Below are 22,633 nucleotides of genomic sequence, written 5' to 3' on the forward strand. Positions count from 1 at the left end.
CTGCTCCTCTGTAGGTACAAAGCTATATATACTGGTATGTCCAAGGAATATACAAGTTGCAAGTTCTCTGCTCATGCCAGCTCGAGGCTAATTGATCTTTGAAGGTTAATTTGACATTCCATTAAAAATCGTTGAAAAGTATGAAATACAATGTTAGAATTTTTTAAAATATTTTCGGCAGACTAATTGATGTTTGCAGGTTCTCAGAGGAAACAGAGGGCAGAATGGAGTTGTATATAATTATATTAAAAATTATCGTTGAAATTTGTAAGTGCAATAGTGTTACATCCTCAGTGTGCTCACAATGGATTCTCCTTCAATTTTTTTTTAAATTAGTGAGAATGTGTGGAGTTTGACTTCTTTGGATTTTTTGAAAGTATTTTATGATATATCACTTGGTGATGGTATTGGCAATGATAGATCAAAGTATCAAAGGTGAAACTACGGAATCACCATTGGAATTACCATTTAGGATTCATATCAGAGGCCACTTCTAATTCTGAGTCCAAAGTCATGGACAAGAACCCCACTGGTGGTGGACACCTCAAACAGAATTTCACAGTCAATCCCATTTTTATCAATACCAAGTATTTGTTGGTTCTCATTCTGAAGTGGTAGTAAGAATTCCTGAAAAAAAATGAACACCCAGTTCTACCTGTCTTGGAAAAAATATTTCAAACTGGAATATCAGCTAGTGGAAACTTGCAGTTTACTTGAGAAAAATTAGCAGAGTGAACAGATTACAAAACTTAAGGCAGCTGAAATCAATGAAAAAAACCCTGGATAATTGTGTTGTGTTTGAAAGTCGACTGGAAGAATATCCTTTTTTTTTTAAATTGATCAAATCAAAATACATTTATTTGAAGTACTTCAGAACTAAAACACACAATATTAAATATCAAATGTAATATTGTTTACGTTCGCCTTACCCAATAAACTACATTACTGCTTGTGATTTATTTAAAAGTCCTTCCTGTAGTTTATTAAAAAATTCTGCTTTTTCTCTTATGACAGGTCATTACTTTGAATCACCAGATGGCATGCAGGAAATAAAATAAAAATAAAAATTCCAGGTGCCCTTCAATAAATAATGTCACATTCATTTTTATTGACATGGTTCACTATTTGTAAGCTTGGTCCAAAAGGGGAGAAAATGTTTGGGGGAGCATTGAATTTTGTTTCTCTTTACCACATCTGGATTTTTTGTGAGTGCAGACTTCTTGTTCACACGTGCTTGCATTGGTGTATGTAAATCACAAAGTCTGGGCTGTTTTGGGGCGGTGATTTACTACCACATTTCCTCAGCTGGTGAACATTCCAAGTCATGGATTCCTCCTGAAGGAAGTGACTTGCAAGACCCACTGGAGCTCTGCTTCACTAATTAGCTCTTTGCCTGAATAGGGGACCCCAAGGTCAGAAAAGAAACAAAGTAGGAGCGGCTGGAATAGAGTGAGAAGTCAAGAAATGCGACTCAATTTCATTACCATGAGGGTTCCTTGATAAGCAGGCAACTAAAATGATTTACTCACTCAACACTCTTTCAAAATGGAGCTTGCAGGGTTGTAGAATAGCAGGGGGGCACAGAGAAGTAATGAGGAATTCAAGCAACATGTGTTATTTATAATGAAAAATAAAGAATGGCCAGAACGTTCGGACCACTGTCTGGTTTTCATGGAGAAGGCTACATCAATACCTTGTTGCTTAAATCCTACAAACAACCTATTGACGAAAAAAATACACAAGCTCAATAGCCCTGTCTGAGTCTGACAATGTGATATAGTTAGTTTAGATTTTAAACAGTTGAGTTATTCTCTGATTTGTTAACACCATTGACGGTAATTTTAACATAGTCTATGGAATGTTCACCCTGAACCATTCTGTTTCTCTCTCTCTGTCTCTCCCTTTAGAACACTCACATTTTGATCTGACTTTGGTGAATCTTTTCAGTCTGATAAACAATCACGTGGCGCATCTTGAGAAACTGTTACTTTGTTACAGGTAAGTGGCCGTCATTTTTAAATACTGGTGATATTGGAAAAACAAGTGGCAATTCACCTAGATTATGAAGTAAGACACCTATTTACACGCATTCTGGAACCAACCAAGGAACATTGGAGATGTTAAAGGCAAAATGACCTCCAATGCAGTCTGGAATGTAATCTCAAAAATATGTACAAGATATAAAATTGTTAAATTTAAATGAGGTAGTAACCTTTAACTTTGGTGGGAAATAAAGCTGAGTGAAAGAACAGCAAAAAGGCACATTAAGGAAAAGAAGCATACGTTTTTAATTTATGATGTTACAACTACATTTTCCATAAACCACTATTCCCTGTTGCATTCTATTTATACTAAACGTGTGAAGCCACTTGAAAAAAAATTACAATGCAAAGCGTTGTACAAATGTAGCCTATTCTTCATCTCTATCCAATTTTGTAATTTCAGTAACCATCATATTTCATCAATCAAAAAAAATCTATCATTTATAGGCAAACATTACCGAGATAAATTACTCACTAAGATTGGCAAGAAATGCGTTTGATATATTATATTTGATTGAGATATCTTTATTACTCTGTCATGTCAAAGTTCTTTGCGTATAATGGGTTTATCAACATTACGCAGTAGAAAAATGTTGCAGTTATTTCTCTGTGCAAGGTACTTAAAACTGAAGTACCTGTTCATTCACTTCAGTGAAAAGTGATTTGATAAATGTATCAGCAACTCGTTAAATGAATGCACTCTCCAATATGTTTGAAGACTATCCATTTACTTCTGTGGTTTTAAGTTAAATTCACCCTTGACTAATGAGATTATTTATTTGGTTGACAAAAATAAAAACTCAAATCAAATGAATTTGGGAACTCTTCACAAAGTGAATAGATAGGATTCTAATGGGCAGATAATTTAGCAGTAACGATCTTTTCAGAATAACGAAGTGGATGTTTGCCATATGACAATGTGGTGCCCTTTTAAGGTTATGCCGTAAATATCATTCTTATTGCAAACCAGAAGGAATTTAACTTTACCAGGAATGCTAGAAGTTACGAGTGGGTGCAACAAAATTAAAAAAAACTGAAATTCAACCAGTCTTGATAATTATCAAAAGTTAACATTATCATTGAGGGCAATTGATGTACAATCCACCCCACACACAGCCTTAAATCATATCAACATGAGAAAAATCAATAAATACAGCTTTTTACACCACAGAGCAAATTACAAAATAGAGCAAATAAAAGTCAGTGGGATCTGAATTCCTTCTCATAAAGCTCCATTCTACCATTGTTGGAGATGCAAGGAACTGGAGACTGGGGAAGGGTCCCCACTCGAAACTTGACCTATCCATGCTCTCCACAGATGCTGCCTGACCGACTGCTTCTCTCCAGCAATGACTCCCCTATATCACTGAACATAGCCCTGACTGGTCGTCCAGCCCTGTCTCCCAGGTCATCTGGTTATGTGTCCACCTCAATGCTGCATGATACTCAGATATCCTGACCTGATTCTCCCCATTTCCATGATACTGATCCTTGACCCCAAAGCTGCTGCTTCCCCCAAAGCTCAAAATACAGGCCTGAATGTCTCAGCTCACACCCGTGAACCATTCCTCTCTGATTCAGCCACTGCAATCAGCACGTTATCTCGAGTCCGCTGCTGTCTCGGAATGGCAGAACTTGCAGAAAGATAGAAAATAAAATCAGTATGCTCAAATCAATGAATAATTTATGAACGAGCACACCTTTTAAAAAGGGAAAATAAATCAGAAAGACTTTAATAAAGTTCTTGACTAGCTTAACACAGTGCATAAGAGATTTGGCTTCAAGATCATGTTTGATTGGCACCGATCCAATTTACAATATATTCCATTTTGTTGTTAACGTCAATGCAAATTTTATTCAAACCTAAAATTGGCTTCAAATTTAAAGCGGTTAGGCACTGAGGGAGAAATAAATAGTTTCAGACCGAATTCCATCGATCTAACATTTGAAGACCATCGATCTAACATTTTTTGCTACACAATTTCTAGCCAACGTTCTCATTTTCACTTTGTTCTCATTTCTGGAAACATTACTTCTAAACCAAAGTCAAATGATGGTTTGGATACAGCTGAAACGGCAGAACCAATGAAAATAAATACATTGAAGTGGGTCAACCGCATTGTGATTGAAGCTTTAATTACTTCTACCATAGACATACCATAAACAGGCTTGAAACTATGATGCCTGGATGATATCCAGCGCGGTTGCAACTCTGCACTGCACCATCCATTTCAAACTAAAAATGTCATGAAAGATATTCTAAATGTAATTCATATTATCAATGCTCTAAGACTTCACAAGAATAACCTTCAATGACTAAGTAACTGCAAACTCGATAATGTCATTGTAAGACTCATAATTTCCATCCTGCATGTTTGTTTTAGCTTTTGACAACACTATTGTCCTCTTTGACCAGGAATGGATTCATGTTGACTTTTTGTTCTGATATAAAGCAGTTGCTACCTCTGCTACCTTTGCACCCGAACTCCACTGCAGCATGATCCAACACACAGCAGTTCACTTGAAACCCTCAAAAATGTGCAGCTCAATAGTTCTTTTGTCAATTATCTAAATTCACATATTTGTCTTCATTCCATCTAATATAATGAACCAAGAGAAAAAGCTTTCAAGATTGTAACATTGGATTTAAGAGTTTGGACATAGTGATTTAATTTTAAAGATGAGTTCAGTCCATCTGAACAACTTGTTTAGTTTCTTGGACTGAAATGAGTGAATTTATGTAGTTCAGTTCAAAAATAATTTTTCAGGAATTCAATAACATTCTGGGTCCAAAATAATACTTATCAGTTTTACATTTGCAGGATAAATTAACGTGTTCTGTACCACTGAGCATAACATTTATAATTCTCCATCCTCTGCCACCAACATTATTTCTAAAAGAGAAGAGGATTGTGACTGGAGCCTCAAAAAATATCTACCCATGTCAAGGAGAAGCAATCTTCAGGTTGGTTGCCACCTCTCGTTCACCTTCAGCACTAGTGAGAGCAGCCAGGGCACAGAATATATTCTGACTGAAGACCGAGCTGGGAACAGCTTCCAGACTGGCCCCGCAACAGTTGGAACGAGAGGCCACAAAAGCGTAGAAGCTGACTGAATTTGTAGTCATCATTCTAGCTACCGCTAACTGATTAGTACTGGAAGGAATGAACTTGGTAAGCTCTGTGTGAATATTACATTTCTCTTCACAATGAGGACCAATGTCACTCCCCCTCTCCATTATGATGTATGGCTCTGCAAACACTTTACATGGAATCCATGTAAAACAGACACTACCCCTGAGAAATAACAATCCATTGTGTTTTGTCAAAGTCTGGCATCACCCACACTCTCACGTTCCTTTGAGCTCGGGGACAGCTGCCTGTTCAGAGGAAAGTAGAATTTTTTTCCAGGAACAACTTCATAGTCTTGAGAAACAAAGAAACTGCTATCTGAAGTCACAATGTTACATATGTTAAGTGCTGGAATCAAGATCCTCTGAGCCTATTGTTTTCCTTTCCAATGTTTCATCTTGGTGACACCTTCCTACTGAATTAATACCAAGTCTCTCCATGATACTAATTGTTAACCTTCCTGCAAAGACATTGGTCCCATCTGTATTGAGCCATGAGAATAATCTCTTCCTGGAATTCACGTGACTATCATTCACTGCCATAAAGGGCACAAAATCATCGAGAAGTAAATGACATCCTATAATTAAAAAAAAAGATATTTGAAAGTCAAAAAAGTGCATGGCAGACTCCTCCTGTCTCAAGGGACAACACACTGTAGCACCCAAGAATTAGATTGACGAGTAATAAACATATTGATATCTGTAGAAAGCAACATTCTCTTTATAAATCATTTAAACATAGCTTTGGGGAATCAAAAACTTAGCAGAATTTAAAAAAAAAATGTACATAAGGCCACTGTGAGAAGAGAGCAACATTTTTTCCTGGCAATAAAAGTAACGTTGAAATGTTTTCTTTTGGAAAGTAAAATAAGAAGTTCTGCATAATAATACTGTGAAATCTCTGCTTAAACATTTCAGCGATGTAATTACTCTGCAGGGGACCTTGTAAAGCACGGTGCGCCAAGATCTACCGATTTGGATGACTTAGTTAGAGATTTCTCTTACTCAATCCAACACGATGTGGACCACCAGCACGCTACGGATAGGAAAGCAACAATTGCATAACACTTGGTTTATGTCATAATAATTTAAATACGTAATTCAAGGATTAATTGCACTGCAGACCAGTGATGCACTTCCGATGGTGCATCTGTCCAGCCGGCACCACAAGGTCAATGCTTTGATGAGAATATCCTCCCCAGCGGTATCCATAGGAACACCGTAAAAAAGTCTTTACAGTCAAGACTTTTATGGTGAGTTTGAAATAAATGGACAGTTATATGTAAATACTTCCCGGGATTGATTGTGAAATGTTAGCTTACGAAATGTCATATATAGAATAACAGCAATGAAAAATAATAAAAAGTGTTAGTGCTGTTAAAACTTAGTAGGAAGCCAATTTGTAATGAGATTGGAGTCTTAATGCATTTAAATTCCATTCACTTTACTACAAGAACAGGACCACAAAATGTATTAAACAAAAGAATGAGAGAATTGCCATTGCTTACTCAGAAGTACAAACAATTATTGATTCAGAAGTGGCTTTCTTGGTCAAGTATTGCTAAAGAACAGCTGTTATTGTGCAAGGGAATTTCCATCAATGGAAATGTAGATGTTATGAATCAGAAGTCCAGACCAATGATGAATACCGAGGAGCTCCAGAGAGCATCTATAGACTGCGCAGGAACGCACTCGTTTTATTTGTTGGTTTGGAAGTAAAATCAGCGCTGGGGGCAATTGTAACAAGGATCGAATTCTTACGAAGTTAAACATAATGAATAATAGAGGCACACGGCATTCTGTGGAATCATGACTACATTTCAGAACAATGCCTTGATCTAACACAAGCGCCTATACCTCGTGTTCAGTATACCTCAATGCATTTCAGTATTGAAACAAGGAGAGGATTTAGAATAGTGTAAGAAAATGATTCTGAAATCCTTCTTTCCTCACTCCCCCATCAAACAAATGGCTAAAGAACCACGGTACTTATTAATTATATACTCTTGGCCCAACAATCTCTGATCAAGGTCAAGATTGAAAATTAAATACACATTTTTTTTAAAGTGGTAAATGTTATCATCTGTAGGTAATTTTAAGAACAGTTTTGCCTTTGCATTGTCTTCCCTTCCTGTAGATATTAAATTCAGAACCATCAGGTTTAAAATGAAGGTTTTGTAGAATCCTAACATACATTACTTTTGAAAGCTCTCAAACATAATTCTAAATATTGGCAGATTGTTTTGGTTAATATACCAGTGTTAATTTGAGGTAAGCAGCTTGGATACAATGTAGAAAACAACACATCAATAACACATTGGTTGAAAATGTAAAAAAAATTGCAGATGTTGGAAATTTTAACTAAAATCAGAAAATGCTGTAAAAACTCTGCAGGATGGCAGCAACTGTGGAAAGAGAAACTGATTTAATGTTTCAGATCCTGAAGTCAAAGAGGTCAACATTAATTTCAGACAGATCAAGGAGTACAGTACATCCAGCAATTTAATTACGTTCTGGATTGAAGGCACAGCATTCTGTGCACTGTTCGGTTGGAGTTTTATTTCATAAGATCGTAAAAAGTAGCAGAAATAGACCATGGCCTTTCCAGCCTAGACCAGCATTCTACAGTATCATAGATGATCTCATACCTTAACTGCATCCTTCTATACTATCCTTATATGCTTTGATTACTCCGCATCCAAAAAAAAGATCAGATTCTATCCCTGAAAGGCCCAGCAACTGAGCATCTACAGCCTCCTGGAGCACAGAATTCCAAAGATTTATAACCATTTCAATGAAGAAAATTCCACTCTTCTCAGCACTCATTTGAAGACTATGAGCCGTGGTTTTACACTGCACAGCCAGGGGAAACTTCTTTTTATCTTCAAACCTGTCAAGATCCTTATGAATTTTATATGTTTCAATGAGATCACCATTCATTCTTCTCATGTCCAGGGAATAAAAATTGAGTGCACTCCTGGGACAATCCAAGAAATCATTCTCATGAACCTCCATCGCACTCACTCGAAGGCCAAATATATACTTTCTTAAGGAGAATAAAACTCTGCACATACTCCAGATGTGGCCTCAGCAAGACCCTATATGATTGTTGTTGAACTTCAATCCTTTTGTAACAGAATAAAATTCCACTTATTTTTGTAATTACTTGTTGCACAGCACAAGATCGTTCCGTGATTCATGTATAACTTGATGCCTCTGTATAGCAACATTTTCAAGTCTCTCTGTTTAAAAAAAAACACAGGAGTTGCACAGTCCAGCATGTGCAATATATATGTGTATATGCCCTCTCTACTGTGCATACAATGTTGTCCTGAGAATGCCTAAAGGGCCTGTCCCACTTTGGCCGTCAGTTACGCGACAGGCCGGTGGCGCGCGAAGATTTAGTGCAGGACGAAGTCCACACTCCTCCACGCCACTCCACACTCCTCCACACCACTCCATGCGCTCGTCCCCGCGCTTCCCACACGCTACCCACGTGCTACCCACATGCTACCCACATGCTAGCAGTTCGCGTAAATGGCGCGTGAAAGACGGCCAAGTGGGACAGGCCCTTAACATTGAACACTCCAGGCTAACCTAGCCCGAGTTCACATGCAATGCACAGGGTAGCTTTGCAGAAGGAATGATATGGTTTTGTGCACACAATGAAACTGGATTAGATCACAAGGGTGATTCTTAACAGGAAGTGCCTTGCTAAATTTTCACAAATACCTCAAAGCATTCACAATCACGCTTTTCACATTTAAATAAACACTTCTCTGTTGCATACTGGCGATAAACAGCATGATATAATTGAATTTCAAAGCATTTATTTTGCTATTTTCCAAGCAGACGTTATCTTTGTATTTCTCCACATTATACATCATTTGTCACATCCGTGCCCTTTCATTTACCAAACTTGGATTCATATGCAGCTTAGTCATAGTTTACTTTCCACCGAGTACTGTATCACAGCAATCTTGATATGGAACAAAATAGGTGAGGCTCAAACACTAAAGCTTTGTCTTTTGTGGATTGTGGATGTGGATTTTCACAATCACAAGAATGATATATTGTATTTAAGTGAAAATGTATGACATTTTTGTATGCCCATAAAAGATGAACATATTCTCCTCAGCTGAGAAACTTTAACACTATGTAAGGTTCATTCTTTCTTTGACTTTGCATGAATTTATCTCATGTAAATGTCTGACCTGTGGCAAAAGAGCAATCCTCTAGCCTCTAATCAGTTGTTGCTTTATAACCACTTGAACGAGTTTTGTTTAAATACATTCGTCATTCTTAAAAAATTATAAACCACTTCAGAACATTGTTTAGAGTTCATTACCCCATATTAAAACACGTCATAATAAGCAGGAAGAATTATGTAACATGTTTCAATTTAACATTAACTTTATTACATTTCATTTTTGAAATAAGTTCCATGGTTAGATTTTGTTTATCCATCTCTATAACTTTAAAACTCTCATCTTGTATGTGTGTGTGTATGTGTGTCTTTATATTTTCGCAAAAACGCTACGCAGTAACAATAAGATTTTTACATATTCGGACTCACATTTTCCCCATCTAAGCAGTGAGCAGCTTCACTTAATATTTTATGCTTTATTTCATGACTTATAGCTGATTAAAGTTTAATAATTTTTTTTAAATTCCCTTTTAAAACGACCAGCTTCCACTGATGACGTCACAATGAGGTGGGCAGGCACAACGGCTTGGAGCCCGTTTCACACACAGAATATTCCACGAGCTTCGGGTGACGTCAGGGGGAGGGCCGCATTTCCAGAACATTCCTCAAACGCTTCACCACCTACCCAAGTCAACCTGCTTCATTCTCACTGCTTGATGCTTCATTCTGACTTCGCCATTTTTAAAGACATGACGTCCCAATGAGGTGGGCGGGCACCATGGCTCAGGTCGGCGCCCGTTTCACACACGCCCGCCCGCGGCCTCGCTCGGGTCCTCGAGTCCACGCCCGCACACGGCCTCGCTCGGGTCCTCGATTTCTCTGATCCACGCCCGCCCGCGACCTTGCTCAGCTCGAGTCCTCGGGTCCACGCCCGCGGCCTCGCTTGGGGTCATCGGGTTCACGCCCGCCCGGGACCTGGTGGGGAGGCTGCTGCCGCAGGCGACTGGGCCTGGGCTGGAGCCGAGCCTGGGGCTTGGGATGGGACCGTGACCAGGGCCGAGAAAGAAGCTGCAGGAGGAGCCAAGGACGAGCCGGGGTCAGGGACGAGCCCGGAGATGAAGTCGGGGCCTGGACTGGAGCCTATGCGGCAGCTGAGCCGACGGCTGCAGTCAACAGCCAGGGCCGGCTGGAGTACGAGAACCAGGCCGAGTTCCAAGCCCTGGCACTGCTCTACGACCTGGGTAGGTGCTGCACCAGGGAATGGGAGTGAGGGGAGGAGGATGAGGGAAATGAGGCGAGAGATGGGGTGGGGTCTCTACCCCCCTCCCTCTCTGCCCCTCTCCCTCTCTACCCCCCTCCCTCTATGCCCCTCTTCACCCCCCTTCTCCTCCCTCTCTACTCCCTCCCCTCCCTCTCTACCCCCCTCCCCTCCCTCTCTACCCCCCCTCCCTCTCTACATCCCACCCCCTCTACCCCCCCTCCCTCTCTACCCCCCTCCCTCTATACCTCCCTCCCTCTATACCTCCCTCCCTCTCTACCCCCCCCCCCCCTCCCTCTCCAGGGAGTGCTGAGTATTGGGACGTGTGGGTGAGTGGTGGAGTGTTGCGTTCGGGGATCAGCCCTCCCATGTGACGCCGTCCCCCTACCTTGGGGACGGGACCCAACGGGTCCCACTTGGTCTAGTGGTCTTAATTGGAAAAGCAGTGCTAGATAATGGATCGTCAATCTGCTCCAAACATTGGTTGATATAATTGTAGAACTCACTTCTCATTGTTGACTAACTGAGAAGTAATTAATGCAAATGAGATGTATTGTTTATTACCATCATGTTCCAAGATTCCTGTTAAAGAGAAATGCCTATAGGACAAAACTAATCCAGAAACGTTATTATCATGTTTTGATCACATGCCTATCGACTTTATGAAAGCTTTACTCAATTACACTGAAGAATTTATAAAGGATTTCCTGTAACTTCTGTGAACTCTCCAATTACATCATAGGTAAATTGCGTTCTGCATAACAATGGTGGAAGTGAGAGAGGCTGAAAATTCCTCACGTTTAGGAGCCAACAGGCACCTGGATATAACAATTATAATTTTTAATAACGAAATAAAGATTTTTATTGGTCAAACGTGCATTACTTGGGCTTCTTGGAAAGAAAAACATTCATTCTTTCAACTCCCCTAACAACAACACACTGCAGGAGATGCACCAGCTGCCCTTTTATCTCTTCCCAGACTCAAACAGTCCTGCCAGGCGAAACAGTTATTCACTTGCACTTCCTCCATTTTAGTACAGTGCATCTGGTGCTCACTATGATGTTGCTACATAGAACATTACACAATGGCGCACTGCACCAGCGCCAAAGACCTGGTTTCGATCCTAACTTCGGGTGCAATCTGCGTGGAATTTGAACGTTCTCCCCGAGACCGTATAGGTTTTTCTCCGGGTGCACCAGTTTTCTTCCACGTCCGAAAGACTTTGCAGGTTGTAGGCTCATTGGCCTCTGTAAATTATTCCATGTGTATACGGAATGGATGCAAACGTGGGATAACATAGAACTTGTGTGAATGGGCGATCGATGGTTGGCGTGGTCCCGCCTCCTTGCTCTATCTCTAAACTAAACAGTGATTTCACTTCAAAACTGTTTATCTGCAAACAGGAACAGGCTCTTTGGTCCACAATGTCCATGCTGAATGTGATGCCAAGGAAACTAATCTCCTCTGCCTGAACGTGCTTAATTTTTCTTCATTCCCTGCATATGCATGTGCCCATCTAGAAGCCTCTTAAATGGCAATATCACACCTGCCTCCACTACCTCTGGCAATGTGTTCTTGATCCTTACCACTCTCTGTTTAAAAATCTCTTCAGTATATCTCCTTTAAAAAAAACTCAACTTAATGCTATGCCGTCTAGTCTTTGACATTTGTACCCTGGGGAAAAAAGGTTCTGACCATTTAACTTACTTCCTATCCATTCAGTTTCCTTTGCACTGATGAAAAGAAATACCGACTGGGTGACTACTTTGAAGGATGCAGAACATCTCCATTCAGCCTGCAAGGCAGACTCCAAGTTTCACAGTTGCCTATGACTTTAATTCCCCAATCTAGTGCGTCTAAGTTTTCTGTTTTTTGGCCTGCTACCCTGTTTGAAAGAAACCCATTATAAAGTCAAGGAACAACAGCTCATCTTCTGTCTAGACATGTTATGGGCCTCTGGATTCAATACAAAATTCAAAAATGTCAGATAACCTTTCCTGTTAGAGCTGGCTTGCATTCCCTACCATTTCAGATTTCTAGCAGCTGCCAGGGTCTGTGTCTTACAACTCCAGCACTTTGATTTTTCTCTCTTCTATCGTCACTAATCTCCTCTCTTTACACATCTCAGACAGCACCAACTACAGGTCCGTCATCTGGATGCACTTACGGAAGTGTGGTGGAGTTTATGCTTCATTCAGCATCAATGGTGCCGAAGTGGAAATGGATGACAGCTTCAAGTTTCTTGGCGTAAATATTATCAACGATCTGTTGTGAACCAACCACATTGAAGTGACAGCCAAGAAGCCACACCAACGCCTCTTCTTCCTCATTGTGGAGACCGAGGAAATTTGGCAAGTCTCCAATGACTCTTTCAAACGCTACAGATGCACCATAGAAAGCAGACCGTTGGATTGTATCACAGCTTGGTTTGGGAACAACTCTGCCCATGGCACTGAAAAATTGCAGAGTTGTTGATGTAGTCCAATTCATCACACAGACCAGACTCCCTACCTCCGATTCCATCTACACTGCAGAAGATACAAAAGCTTGAAAGAAAGGACCGTTAGACACAGGGACACCTTCTACCTCTCTGTTATCAGGCTTTTGAATGCCCTTCTATATGTTAGGATACAGCCTAATTCTACATTCCCTCACTGGTGACGTTGTCTCTGGAACTGATATGCTATAATGTTGAGAACTAAAAGTTCATATATGATAGTGAACAGAATTAGATCATTCAGCCCATTAAGTCTACTCCGCCATTCAATCATGGCTGATCTATCTCTCCCTCCCAATCCCATTCTCCGTTCTTCTCCCCGTAACCCCTGACATTCAACACTCTGGATCATTCCCTTCGTTCTACCTATTGTACTTGAGTTTGGCAAGACGGTATTTATGTGCAGTATTATCTGATTTGATCGGATGCAATCTGATTTGATCGGATGCAAGTTTTTCACGATATCTAGGAACATGTAATAAAAGTAAGCCTATCACAGGTATTCCTTTGTACACAAAAGTGCTGGAGAAACTCAGCGGGTGCAGCAGCATCTATGGAGCGAAGGAGATAGGCAACGGTTCGGGCCGAAACCCGGACCGGTTTCGAAACCCGAAAGGGTTTCGGGCCGAACCGTTGCCTATCTCCTTCGCTCCATAGATGCTGCTGCACCCGCTGAGTTTCTCCAGCACTTTTGTGTACCTTCGAATTTCCAGCATCAGCAGTTCCTTCTTAAACACCGGTATTCCTTTGTTCATTCTTTCCCTCTTTTTCTCCACAACTCAACACCTACTTATTTTCTCATGTTTCTTGATCAGAATGAAAAGTTCTCAACCCGAAATGTTAGTTCGGTCTCCCTTTCCACAGACGCTGCCTGACTCGTCGAGAATCTCCAGCAATTTCTGTTTTATGTCATGACGGAGATCACATTCTCTCCCCACAATGCATTGCCTTGGACAGGAACACCGGGAGCCCGCGGGTCCCTGCTGGGAGACCGCTTTTCGGGGCTTCTGCAACGGCGACTTCACCCGCCCGAGTTGCGGGGTTGAAGAGTACCTGGAGCGGGGCCTTACATCACCGCCCCGCGCGGCTTGGAATGGCTGCGGGACTTTGCTAGCGCCCGCCAGGGGCTCCAACAACAAGACCCGGAGCGCGGCCTTGCACCACCCGGCGCGGCGTAAATGGCCGCGGGACAATTACCATCGCCCGCCGGGGGCTTTGACTTTGACTCTGACATCGGGAGGGGAATGGGAAGTGCAGGGGAGAGATAAGTCTTTGCCTTCCATCACAGCGAGGAGGAGATGCGCTGTGATGGATGTTTGTGTAAATTGTGTTGTGTCTTGGTTCTTCCTTGTGTGTATGACTGCAGAAGCAACATTTCGTTTGAACCTCAATGGGGTTCAAATGACAAATAAATTGTATTGTATTGTATTGTATTGCAGCTTTCCCCATTGTCAAGTCCTCCCAAGCTATTTGGGCATTTGCTGCTAAATTAATAGGAGCCAGAGTTCCAACGAACATTCCACTGCTCTCTCTTGCTTAATCCATCATTTTACTCTCTCATCTTCTTATTAAACTGAGTTTTCTGTTTGCTTCATCTTAACTCCTTGACTCCTTTTAAATACCTTCCTCTTGTAACAAACAGAGGATTCCTCCTCAATTCAAAGCACATTGTAAGTATCCAAATGGTTATTGTTCAACAAATGTTGCACTTTATCAAGTAACACGATCGTTAGTCGAGGCAAAACAATTTGCTGGCTGAGCTGTTCGTTACAGATTTCTCTCGTTACTACGTGGCGTGCTACACTCAGATAAATTATTGTTCCCATTATTTATAAACGCTATCCATAAAAGAGTTTGTTTAACTTAGGTAAATGAGTCAGTGAGGAAAATGGTAAGGGGAAGAATGCAGCCTGTCTTCAAAGTACAGTCCATTTTGACGAACTGAATAACAGCTGCCAAATGCCCTTGGGGAGGAAACTAAATGCATTTCTAAACATCTCCATAAAATAACAGAGTTGTCTGAGAACCGTGGATCAGTAAATGAAGCTGTAACTGAAAGACCAAAGTGGTTCATGGTTTTGCAGGATCATTAGGCAGCTGAGGTTGGTTTTTCTTGATCCATGGAATGTACACATGGTTAGGGAGACAGGTGCTGTAGCTGAAGCTGCCAATGAAACAGGAAGTGGAGGAGATGCAGACAAGGTCCTGTGATTATGCGCTGTTGTAATCTGGCCTGGAGATTACATGGGGGACGGGGAGGGTAGCCATCTAACAACATGGCTAAGCTTATCAAAATATAGCAGTGTTGATGCAGGGCAAGAAACATGAGAAGAGAAAAACAAGTGAGAGTGAAGAATAAGCAATGAAGACCAGGCAAGATGGACAGAATTGGGAAATACCACACACAATGGGACTGATGGTGACATATTCCATTTGAAATATTTAACCGACTTTGAAAACATATTTAAATATGACATTCCCCAAACATTTCTCTGGTACTCTGGGAAGAATTTGCAGAACCTATGGGCTGCATGGTGACGTACGGGTAGAGCTACTGCCTTACAGCGCCAGAGACCCGAGTTCGATCTTGACTGTGGGTGCTGTCTGTACGGAGTGTGTACGTTCTCCCCGTGACCTGTGTGGGTGTTCTCCGAGGTCTTTGGTTTCCTCCCACACTCCAAAGTCGTACAGATTTGTAGGTTAATTGACTTGGTTATAAATGTAAAATTGTCTCGAGTGTGTGTAGGGTAGTGTTAATGTGCAGGGACCACTGGTAGGTGCGGACTCGGTGGGCTGAAGGGCCTGTTTCCACGCTGTATCTCTAAACTAAACTAATGTATGCAAATATCGCTCTGTTGACTGACAACAATGCTTGCATCGGATGGAATGGGTCAGCACATCTCAGATCAGATAGAGATGGTCACCCTCATAAAGACCTACTGTTGGTTATTAATACCAATGGGCTTATGGTCTCCTGGGGGCCTTGCACGGATCAGTATTTGGCTCCATATTTTTAATTATCATCTTTCAACAAACTCTCTGATGACACTGTGGAAGCATGGGTGGTTATCATAAATTATTGCATCTGTTAGGACCTTCCATAAAAATAGATTTCAGATAAGTCAAACCACGGCGTGGAAACAAACACATATGTGCCGGATAATTTTCAACATGAAGGTGATACATCCATCAGAGCATTTCCAAAAAGATATGTAACCCATGCAAAGTGGTGCACTCAAAGTGACGGAGTTGAAAAAGATTTTGGTTTCATGGGACTATTGGAAAGACAAAGCGGTCAAGAGACATGTAACTGCGATAGCTAAATATAAAATTCAAAAGGCAATCTTTTCATTTAACATTAAACATTTGTCCAGTCACATCTTCTATACCATGCAATTTTGGTCTAGAATAAGGTCCAAAAGAGAGACACAACAGTGTGGTTTAAGCCAGAAAGATGAGATGGAAGGAGCGCAAGGGAGTTGCAGGAATTTTCTGGACATTGACGTGCTTCAAAACCATAGAGAATACTTAATTTAGCCGAGGTTTGCCAGACCCAACGAATCTTGGGCCATTGAATTAGCTTGAAACCATATGGGATGTGTCTGCTTGATATATGCTCAGGTTGGAAGTGGGTGGAGAGAGGAGACTATGGCCTCACCTTTACAATGTCTTGGGCACTTCAATGTGACATTTCTCAACAGAAGCAACCTTTCATTCCAGCTTTATAACATAACAAAACTATTTGTAAATCTGCCTCACACAAATAAAGATAGACACAAAATGCTGGTTTTGTGATGCGGGAGTAATTCAGCGGGACAGGCAGCATCGCTGAAGAGAAGGAATGGGTGATGTTTCAGGTCGAGACCCTTCTTCGGTGTAAACCAGCATGTGCAGTTCCTTCCTACTGATACAAATAAATCTTATTTCATCTTGGTTATGAGGGTTTTTAACCTTGCCTTTGTATATTCACTATAATTTTTAAATAAAGGATCCGAAATAATGGTTTGCATTTTCATTTTGAATGATGATCTAAACCCATCATTATTTCTGCCTCCATATGGTAGATTCTGCCTTATCACCAAGTCTTTCTACGATAAAACTTGGTTCTTTTTATATTGGCTGCAAAATGCCTGTGCAGTGCTCTCAGGGTTAATCATTCCTCAAGCTTTTGACAGAGTTACAATTTCTTCTGTTTGCTTTGCAATAAAATGGTAAAGTTGCAGCATAACACTGCACAAACAGCTCCATCCCCCAAGTTATAGGTCAGTACCTCGGAACACGTGTATGAGCAAGCACACAAACACGTACAGGTATTCAAGGAGGTCTTTATTCAAATTAAAGGGGCGGCCAACATCAATGCAAGGGGAGACATATTATTGCATATTAACCCAAGTGTACATTGTGCTTTTAAGTGTTTTGGGATATTCTTTCACAAACAGGCTGCTGTTTACTCAGTCTTATGGCCCTGTCCCACGGTACAACTTCATTCCAAGAGCTCTCCCGAGTTAAAAAAAACAAAAAAAACTTGTGGTAAGCACGGAGAATGAACGTAGCGGGTACATCGAAGCTCGGGGATGTCTCCTAGCGGCTCGTAACGCTAACGGCAGGTACTCGGGAAGACTTGCTAACGGCAGGTAACCTCGGGAAGACTCGTGAAGATTTTTCAACATGTTGAAAAATGTCCACGAGAGCCCCGAGTACCGACGAGCGGCCATTACCGTAAATCTCCGAGTTCGAATCAGGGCAAACTCGGGAGAGCACTTGGAATGAACCCGTACCGTGGGACAGGGCCATTATTTGCAACCCACGAGTGGCTACTTTGGATGGGAAAGGTTGGGAGAGCAGTGGGTGGGTTGAGGTGAGGGTGAATTGTGAGGAACATTTCCAGGGCAGAAGCAATGGAAGGTTTCTGCTCCTTAAAGTGGCAGCTGCCAGCCCAAAACTTGTCCATTGATGCTTCACTTTATTATTAATAACCATCTCCAGTGGGCAGGGTGGACCTTAGAGGATTACAGTTTTCCATTTAATTTTCACATGCAGGGGCCCTCTCCTCAGGATGCAAACAGTTCAGAGGGGCCAGGGAAAGGTGCAGATGAATAATGTTGCATCACGTTGGAGACTGCAGCCCACAACCTGGCTATACACAATTTAATCAGATCAGAGGGACAACTGGGAACGCACTGGGCAGGCACTGCACCACCATGAGGCATCGGGTGAGGTTCACTGATCGTCGGGTATTAAATATGCCTCAGACTGCATCGAGGTTCAGCTCCCTGAAAACTCTGACAGCCTTTGCTGGGGAGGGAACTTTGCCTCCTGTCAAAACCTGCGAGACAATTTTATAGTTTCATTTTTATAGAAATCTTATTTATTTCGATTTTATCTGTTTTAAAGTATAGGTTTGAAGGTCATTGGTCTATGTAAATTGCCCCTTGAGATTGTGTAGAGAGTGGATGTAAAGTGGGATAACAGAACCAGTGTGATTGATAGTCAGCATGGAGCAGTTAGCATGAGGTGGCTGCTAGAAAGCACAATGCTAATGATCTGGTCGCAACTTAATTACCTCGCACTAAGCGAACAATCAAAATACTGCAGATGGTGGAATTTCCATCAACAAGTTGGATTCCACCACCCAGACACAGTATCTCCTCCCCTTTCAGCATTCCGAAGGGATTATTCCTTTCACAACTCCCTGGTGCACTTTTCCACCTCCATCAATCACTACCTCACCCCTCATCCATCAACCTAAACAGTCTGTCCAGGTAAACCAACAATTCATTTGCATTTCTTCCAATGTCGTGTACTATATTCAGTGTTTATGATGTGTTCTTTTCTACATTGGAGCAACCATATACAGATTGCATGACCATTTCGCAGAATGTGTTCAGCCTGCAGGTTCGACCTTGAGCTTCCTATTGCCACTCACTTTAATTCTCCTTCATACTCCCACTCTGACTTTTCTTTCGGTGACTTCAAACACTGTCACCATGAGACCAAATCTATACTTGAGAAATTGCAACTCCTCTTCTGTCTGGGCACATTGCAACCTTCTGAACTCAATATCGAATTCAATAGCTGCAGATAACTTGCTTTCTCTGCTGATATTAGAACTGCCTAGTTCCACTATAGGCCATTCATTTGTAATATTCACTCAGTTTCATCTCTCTCTGTTCGAGCCTGACCAGCATAGTATTTTCTATACAGAGAGTTGTGAGTCTGTGGAATTCTCTGCCTCAGAGGGCGGTGGAGGCAGGTTCTCTGGATGCTTTCAAGAGAGAGCTATATAGGGGTCTTAAAGAGAGTGGAGGTAGGGGATATGGGAGAAGGCAGGAACGGGGTACTGATTGGGGATGATCAGCCATGATCACATTGAATGGTGGTGCTGGCTCGAAGGGCCGAATGGCCGACTCCTGCACCTATTGTCTATTGTCTACAGCTCTGCATTTCACAGCTTTTGTGTCCTTTAGTTTGTGTTCCCTCTCTCCAAGTCCCTCATTAAACTATTAACCATATAAATTGTCAACTGCTCAGCACCATGGCAATCCTTGGTTCATCCTGTCAGAGAGGTAACTCGAGCCTCACCTTATCAGATATTCCTATTTTTTAATCTATTCATGCCCGATCTTTTTGGCAACTTACGACAAACTTGGTGAAAACCCGAGGGCAAAATTACGAAGAAGACAAAAGAAGCTTATTAAATTGCAGGGAAGATGGGGAGGAGGGATGTGTCTGACAGGAAACCAGGAAAGTCCATGGGGGCAGCTGCACATAGGCCATCTGGTCATCGAGAGCAGTCAGAGTGAGAACATCGACAAAATAAAGTGTGAATTTGATGGCTGGATTAGAGGGAATTTGCTACAAGGGGAGGTTGGACAGACTTGGATTGTTTTGTCTGGAACATGGAGGTTGTCGGGAGACCTGATACAAGTATATGAAATTATGAGAGGCATAGATAGGGAAGATAGTCCAAACCTAATGTGCGGGATGGATAGTTTTAAGGTGAGAGGTGCAAAGTTTACATTTTTTTAAAGTTATTTTTACAAAGTAGTGAGTGCCTGGAATGCGCTTGTGGAGGTGTGATGGTGGCAGATACAATAATGGTGTTTAAGAGATTTTTTGGATAAGCGCATGGATATGAAGGGAAATGAATTATGTGAAGGCAGGTAAGGGTTGATCTTGGCATCATGTGGACACAGATATTGTAGGCCAAAGGGCCTGTTCCAATGCTATGCAGTTCTATGATCCTTGATCTATGAAATGCAGGGTCAAGATGATTGAATTTATGAAGTGGTATTTAATGTGATAGGCAGGGGAAAAACTCTGGATTTTACAAATATAACATAATGCTCGCATTGCATTTGTTGCTCATAATGTGGCCATTCTGCAGTGGTGAATGAATGATAGGAAAAGTTAAGGCACAAAGGAGAGAATTCCAGTTTAAAAAAAACATTACCTTGTTTAATCTGATCTTCCAGCACTAATTACAGGGTCTAAAGTAATTACATATCCAATCATAGTTTAAATGTGTTGAGAACCTGCGCCTCTAGTACTTTCAGGCAGAGTTTCAGACCCCTCCCATCGTCTGGTGAAATACTATGTCCTAATCTCCCTCTAATCCTTCTACCAATTACTTCAAATCTAAATTTTGACTGCTCTGCCAAAGTAAATATGTCCTTCCTATTTATTTTATCTCGGCCTCTCATAATGCTTTCCAGAAGAACTTCATGCAGTTTGCAAGCTTGACCCTGACCTTCCATCCTCCTGTCACTTTAATCACCCTTCTCACTTCCATGCTGACCTCTCCATTCTTAGCCTCCTACCCTATTCCAATGGAACCCAAGGTAAGTTTGAAGAGAAGCCTTCTAAGCTCAATGAGGTCAACAATTTTAGACATTGGGAATGTTCAATATTTTCTTTTCACATTCCTTGTGAAATTTCAGGTAATCATTATGTATTTATACTTCCTTTAGACTTGTGCTGCCTTCCACTGTCTTCCTCTTATTATTTACTTTGTCTCCCTTATCAGAGCTTTCTCCTCTCCTCTCCACATTTTTTTCTACAACTTAAACTCTGTTTATTTTTGACAGTGTATTCTGTTTGAAGATCACCAGCTTGACATTTTAAATCTGTTTCCCTTATCACAGATAATGTCAGACTATTTTCATCATTTTTCCGTTTTGGCTACAGATGTTATTTATGAGAAATTCTTGGCATTTGATAAAATTCCTTTAAAAAAAACTTCACTGAATGTAAAACTCATGGGATTGAAGTAAGTTTATTGTCCGGGCAGGAGATTGGTGAAGTAGCAGGATAGGAATGACAGGGAGGTAATCCAACTGGCAGTTTGTGAACAGAGAGGTCTACCAACATTCTGTGTTATGACCCCAATCATTTATGATATAAACAAATAAGGTGACAGAAAGTCACCTTTCCAGTTTGCTGATGAAACAAAGGAACGGCAAGGTATCAACTTGCCACATTAATTTTTGGCAACAGCAAGATGTGATACTACATAAATTTACCAGACACCATGTTGTGAACAGATATTACAAAATTAAGGCTGTTGAATTTTGAAGGAAATGGAGGATTTGATTGCAGTTTTCAAGATATCAAGAGGAGCTCATATGATCGACAGAGATTGGCTATTTCTGGGGTGTAGTGTATTTGCATATATGGTCATTCTATATTTGACTGGATAACTGCAGAGAATAAATTTCCATATATTCGATTGGATGACAGTCATTTGATGTATCTGTACTGTTCTTGAACACGTGTGGTCAGAACAGGTTGCCGAGGCGTTTAAACACTCAATATGTAGTTAGTTGGTTTACTCAAGCTATTAACATAAAGCATGACTTCTTGAATGAAAGCAGAATAGATGGGTGGCGCCCGTAATGGCCGACTCGCCAACAGTCTGTCTCGTCCCTTCTCTGCTTTTATTATTTTAAGTCTGTCTTAAATATATGTTTTAATGTTTCTTGGTATGTTTTATGTGGGGGGGCGGGGGGGGGGGATCGGGGGAAACTTTTCTCAACCACTTACCTCGACGGAGATGCGATTTTCTTCTGTGTCGTATCTCCGTCCCCCCCTGCGGCCTACAACGTGGAGTGGTGCGGCCTTTCCTGGGGACTGGCCCGGCGCGGGCCCGGCGCAGACTTACCATCACGGAGCGGGCGATCCTTTGCCGAGGAACGCCAGCGAAAGCGCTAAGACAGCGGTCTCCTGTAAGAAGAGGCCGATTCGGGAGCTCCATGCCGCGGAATGTTCCGATCCATTCCCGATGCCGTAGTTTCCATCATCCCGACGTGAGGGCTTGGGCATCGGACCGTCCGCAGCGGCGAATTGTGGAGGGTTCAAGGGCCCCGACCACCACGGTGAACAAAGGAGGAAGATGACTGAACTTTATTGCCTTCCATCACAGTGAGGAATGTTGATTCCACTGTGGTGGATGTTTATGTTAAATTTTATTTTATGTGGCTGTGTGTATTGTTGCTTTTCACTTAGTATGGCTGTATGGTAACTCAAATTTCACTGTACCTTAATTGGTTGAGTGACAAT

General features: G+C 41.5%; 1 protein-coding gene and 1 long non-coding RNA gene across 6 annotated transcripts in view; one reads left to right on the forward strand and one right to left on the reverse strand.

The window, feature by feature from the left end:
* Positions 1–22,633, reverse strand: part of erc1 (ELKS/RAB6-interacting/CAST family member 1) — a 425,697-nt gene that overhangs the window by 119,404 nt on the left and 283,660 nt on the right. The window lies entirely within an intron of this gene.
* On the forward strand, positions 1,236–7,554 carry LOC116983738. The gene is made up of 3 exons (XR_004414795.1): positions 1,236–1,799; positions 1,908–1,998; positions 6,091–7,554. It is a non-coding gene; the product is annotated as an uncharacterized LOC116983738 (long non-coding RNA).

This window comes from Amblyraja radiata, chromosome 19 (assembly GCF_010909765.2).
Source record: "Amblyraja radiata isolate CabotCenter1 chromosome 19, sAmbRad1.1.pri, whole genome shotgun sequence".
Classification (NCBI taxonomy): domain Eukaryota; kingdom Metazoa; phylum Chordata; class Chondrichthyes; order Rajiformes; family Rajidae; genus Amblyraja; species Amblyraja radiata.